This window comes from Furipterus horrens, unplaced genomic scaffold, assembly GCF_987537825.1.
Source record: "Furipterus horrens unplaced genomic scaffold, mFurHor1.1.pri manual_scaffold_13, whole genome shotgun sequence".
NCBI lineage: Eukaryota > Metazoa > Chordata > Mammalia > Chiroptera > Furipteridae > Furipterus > Furipterus horrens.
The window spans coordinates 44223324-44229537 of record NW_028327183.1 but is presented as its reverse complement, the minus strand read 5'-3'; positions in this window follow the sequence as shown (position 1 = coordinate 44229537).

Here is a 6214-nt window from a genome sequence, read left to right as displayed (position 1 = left end):
GTTATTTTAAAATGCATTCATAAACAAATATTTTTTTAAATGTTTCAGTTTTCATTTCCAACCGTGGTAAATCTTAATGGACATAACCCACATAAATAATAGCCCTTTGTGGTCCTTAATAATTTTGAGAGTGTAAAGATTTGAGAACTGCTGTTTGTGTCTAAGTATGTCCTGGTCAATACACACACACATCCCATGAGGCAAAGGTAAGTTTACAGTTGTGGGTATGTGAAATAAAGTTTATTCTTGTATTGTTTAATTATTGCATTATTTATTAATTATTGTATTACTTTGCAAATATAGAGATAGATAGAACCCTAACCCCACTCCCTCTCTGAATCTCAGCTCTTGCTCTCTCTACCCACCCCCCCACCCCCCCCGCCAACCCCCGTTCACAGGCTTTGGCCATACTGACCTCCTCCAAGTTCCTCTTATATTCTAAGCCCGGTCCTACCTCAGGGTTTTTGTACTGGCTGTTCCCTCTTCCACAATACCCACATGGCTTCTCCCTCACCTTCTTTGTGTTGAAGCTCAAAAGTCACCTCCTCAGTGAAGCCCTCCTGATTGATTACCTTATTAACAACTGCATCCCTCCAACCTCCCATCTCACATACTCAATCTGTCTTTTCTCTCCATCACCATGTGACACATTAGATCTTCCTCTTCTTTGGTTATTGTCGTCTCTCCCCGCAGAGCCCCATAACAGCCCAGCCCTGTTTCTCCTGTTCCCTGCTCTCTTCCCAGTGCCTTCTAGAGTTTCTGGCACAACAAATATTTGCTGAATGAAGGAAAGAATTCGAGGCCATTTCCTGTTGATGCATTTGCTGCTGGATTAAAGCCATGGCCCCTCCCCAGTCACTCGAGTGTCACCCATTTGGCACAAGTTGCTGGTATTTGGGAGAAAGACAAGAGCAAGATGTCATGGGGAGACAGGAGGGCACACTGCAAGCGGAGCCAGGGCTGCTTAAAGAGCAGCTTCTGGAGAGGGTGACATTGGGCTCAGCTGGGAGGAATGGGGGAGGGGGACAAGGCTGAGGCGGGGAGTGGGTGATGGGGAGGCAGGGAGTGGGTGATGGGGAGGTGGGGAGGGGGGAAGTGGAGATGGGTGGGCCCTCCAGGCCAGGGGGAGAAAGCCCACAAAGGCCAGGAGGTGTGAAACCGTTTGGCATATTCAGGCAACTTCCACCTGGGCCCTGCCCTCCCTGCCCCTGCTTCCGCAGCTCAGTAGCTTGGGCCGAAACCTCAGTCATTTCGACTCACATCTTGTTCTCACACCCCCACGTCCCTCCGTCAGCTGGCTCTGCTTTCAAAATATTCCCACAGCCCGACCACCTCTCACCACCCCTGCTGCCACCGGCACTGTTTGCCCGCACTGTGCGGTGGTCTCCTCAGCGGTCTCCCCGCTGGTCACACACACAGACACACACACACACACACACCCAGGCTGGTCTCCCCACTGGTCACACACACACACACACCCAGGCTGGTCTCCCCGCTGGTCTCACACACACACACACACACACACACACCCAGGCTGGTCTCCCCGCTGGTCTCACACACACACACACACACACACACACACACACACCCAGGCTGGTCTCCCCGCTGGTCTCACACACACACACACACACACACACACACACCCAGGCTGGTCTCCCCGCTGGTCTCACACACACACACACACACACACACACACCCAGGCTGGTCTCCCCGCTGGTCTCACACACACACACACACACACACACACACACACACCCAGGCTGGTCTTCCCACTGGTCACACACACACACACCCAGGCTGGTCTCCCCGCTGGTCTCACACACACACACACACACACACACACACCCAGGCTGGTCTCCCCGCTGGTCTCACACACACACACACACACACACACACACACCCAGGCTGGTCTCCCCACTGGTCACACACACACACACACCCAGGCTGGTCTCCCCGCTGGTCTCACACACACACACACACACACACACACCCAGGCTGGTCTCCCCGCTGGTCTCACACACACACACACACACACACACACACACACACCCAGGCTGGTCTCCCCGCTGGTCTCACACACACACACACACACACACACACACACCCAGGCTGGTCTCCCCGCTGGTCTCACACACACACACACACACACACACACACACCCAGGCTGGTCTCCCCGCTGGTCTCACACACACACACACACACACACACACACACACCCAGGCTGGTCTCCCCGCTGGTCTCACACACACACACACACACACACACACACACACACACCCAGGCTGGTCTTCCCACTGGTCACACACACACACACCCAGGCTGGTCTCCCCGCTGGTCTCACACACACACACACACACACACACACACCCAGGCTGGTCTCCCCACTGATCACACACACACACACACACACACACACACACACACACCCAGGCTGGTCTCCCCACTGGTCTCACACACACACACACACACACACACACACACACACCCAGGCTGGTCTCCCCGCTGGTCTCACACACACACACACACACACACACACACCCAGGCTGGTCTCCCCGCTGGTCTCACACACACACACACACACACACACACACACACACACACCACCCCACCCCAGGCTGGTCCCTTCCTCTTCTCTCCATGGCAGCCGGGAAAGCCTTTTAACCCCTCAGTCAGGTAACATCCCTCTCTGCCCCCAACCATCCACAGCTCCCAGCTCACTCCCAGTAAAAGCCAAAGCCCTTCCCAGGGCCCACAGGGCCCGTGGTCGGCCGCCTGATACTGCTCTGCCTCCTCTCCGGCCCTCTGCCCCGGCCCTCTGCCCCGGCCTTCTCCCCCGCTCATCCCCGTCCAACCACGCAGGCTTCGTTCCTGCCCCTGGAACACACTGTATAAGCAGGAAACTGCCCCAGGGCCTTGCACGCTGGTGTTTCTCTGGGGGTGCCCTTCCCCCAGACCTCCACCTGGCTGACCTCCTGCCGCCCTCAGGCCTCTAGAGGCCCAGGTGGCCTTCCCAGAGCAGCCTTCTCTGGCTGCTGCAGCTGCAGCCCCAGCTCTTGCCTTGTCCAGGCCCTTAGCGCACTCAGTGCGTTTCACTTCCTTCCGTTTAGCTCTACCTGACATCAGGCTACACAGTACAGAGCCCTTGAGGGCAGGGTATTTGCCCGTCTTGTTTCCAGCTCTCCCCGCGACTGTACGTGAAAGAGGTTCAGACCCCTAGAATGTGACAGGCTTGGGGAGGAAAATTCCATGAGCCTAGGGTGCTGCCTCTTTCATTCATTTATTCATTCATTCAGCAAACAAGGTTGCAGGTTCGATCCCTGGACAAGGCTGGAACATTTTAAAAAAGAAAGTGTTCATGCTTACTGTGTTTCTCTTGTTTTAGCTGTTAATTAAAAAACTTAGCCCTGGCTGGTGTGGCTCAGCGGATTGAGTGCTGGCCTGCGAACCAAAAGGTCGCCGGTTCGATTCCCAGTCAGGGCATATGTCTGAGTTACAGGCCAGGTCCCTGGTTGTGTTACAGAAATAGGGGAGTCCAAAAACAAACCCCCGAGTTTGCGGCTGGGTGATAGGGAAAAGGAAGCAGCTTTCAGGATGCCTTGCATGCCTGAGGCTAGTGGCTGGAAACCTTGTGGCACAAAGATCCGCTTTGAAACTTCCAAGGCTCAGGAAGATGGGCCGGGTCTTGGACTGTGGGTTGGTACGGAAGGAGCCTACAGAGCCTGCGTAGGGTTCTGTGAATGGTCAAAACTGTTTGCAACACCCACTGCGTTAGAGGACGCAGTTAGGGAAAGATAAGCAGCTGCGGACATTTTAGCTGGTGTGCTCTCTCCAGGTGGCTTGGAGGAGGGGGTCTCCAGGCTACTTTAAGGGAGGCCTCCAGGCTGCTTTAAGAAGAGGCTCTAGCCATGCGGTTTACAGAAAGAAGACAGTTTACAAGGAGGCTGAGAATCCAGGCGGTCCTGCATTGAGAGCTGGAGGGCACCACAGCACAGAAAGGACCTCCCCAAACAGAACTGAGTGATTGGCAGCTACTGGTAAAGCCGAACTGTGCCTACGAAGTAGGGAATCGGTGTTTCTGACTTTCCTAAGACGGGCCAGGTCTGGGAGGGGGAGGCAGAACTACGTGCAAATAAACAATCCTTTTCCTTTTCACCAAACTCTGGTATTCAGAGTTATGATTCTGGCGGCGGGCAATCAGGCCCCTGACTAAACAGCCCGTGGGTTCTGTTTCAGTCGGAGCAGCCCAGGGGTTCTGTTACAGTTGGGGCATGTGAGAGGCAACCAATCGCACATGGATGTTCCTCTCCATCTCTTTTTCCCTCTCTCTAAAAATAAATAAATAAAACCTTAAAAAAAAATTTAAAAAAACTTAAATAATGCTAAGGATGTGAATACAAGTTTGCACCAATGTTGTGGGCGTACAGAGGTGGAAGCAGGTGTTCCTACTGGGGCAGGGGCTGTGGGTCACGAAGGGAAGCCAGTTTGCCAGGTAGGTAAGAGGGCAGATGGGAGGGCTCCCCAGGAGGAAGGCATGACAGGTGCAAAGGCAGGGAGGTATGAGAGAGCAGGGGGCGGACGAGACGCAGCTGTGAGTGTACACACTGTGTGGGGTGAGGGAGGAAAGCGGACGGCGAGAGAGGGGCATCAAGTCCGGAATCATGAAACTCCTGGTAGCCCGGATAAAACAGACAGGCCTTTATTTCTCACTCACATTAAAGAAGGCTGAAGGCAGCGGGCCGGGGATGATTTGGGGAGTCCGCCATCCATCAGGACCATCCTCTTCTAACTTTCTGCTCCACTGTTCATTTATTTATTTTTAAAGATTTTTTATGTATTTTTTTAGAGCGAGGGGAAGGGAGGAAGAAAGAGAGGGAGAGAGACATCAATGTGTGGTTGCCCTTGTGCACCCCACCTGGGGACCTGGCCTGCAACCCGGGCCTGTGCCCTGACTGAGAATCAAACCGGTGACCCTTTGGTTCTCAGGCCGGTGCTCAATCCACTGAGCTACACTCCAGGGCTGCTCCACCATTTATATATATACGTCTGTCATCATCAAGGTTTGCCTCGTGGTCCGATGTGGCTGCTGCAGCTCCAGCCTTCAGTCTGTAATTCAAGCAGGAAGAAGAATGTGGTGGTGTAGGGCCAGGAAACGTCTTAACCCATCATATAGTAAGTCAAACAAAGGATAAAAGAGGAGGTCAAACATTCCCTTAGAGTAGGAATTGACATATTACCTCCCACTAAACGAATCTGGCCCGCTGCCTGTTTTTGTAAATAAAGTTTTATTGGAACACAGCATGCCCATGCATTTATGCATTATCTGTGGCTCTTTTTGCACCACAAGAGCAGAGGTGAGTAGTTGTGACAGAGACCACCATATGGCTGCAAAGTCTAAAATATTTAGCTGGCCCTTTACAGGCAACAGTTTGCCTGTCCATACCTAGAGTGTCAGATGGCCATTAAGTGACTTGTTAGTGTCCTGGAGCTGCACTGTCCAGTACGGTAGCCCCCAGTCACTTAGCTATTTGAATGTTTTTAAATCCTCACCCGATGATATGTTTATTGATTTTAGAGAGAAAGGAAGGGTGTGTGTATGTGTGTGTGTGTGTGAGAGAGAGAGAGAGAGAGACAGAGAGAGAGAGAGAGACACAGAGAGACACAGAGAGACACAGAGAGACATCCATCAATTGCTTCCCATATGCGCCCTGACCGGGGATTGAACCTGCAACCTTTTGGTGTACAGGACGATGCTCCAACCAACTTAGCCACCCGGCCAGGGCCATTTAAATTTAATTTAGTTGTGTAAGAGACTACACAAAGATGGGGACACTAGGCGGCAGGGATTATTGGAGGTTGTTTTGAGGGTGCCTGCTGCAATATGGGACCAACATCACACGGCGGTAAAATGTCTAATACCCTCCATCCCCGTTAGTCTGTGACACTGGACTTAGCTTTCAAAGCGGTGGCTGAGATGTTCCCTGCTGGCCAGTGACTTTGCTCACAGCCTCTGGGGGACCTCACTCCTCTGTTCCCTGTGACCTCTCTGCCCTTTATATATGCATCCAGTTGTCCCCATGTTACCTCTGGGCTTTGTGCTTGCATGTTTGCACATCTGCTATTAGTTCAAGCGAGCCAAAGAGTCTACCCTCTTTGAATGCAGAGACTCAAAAGCCGTGGGTTTTATTAGACCTTTAGCACAAAGGGAAAAGAGGAG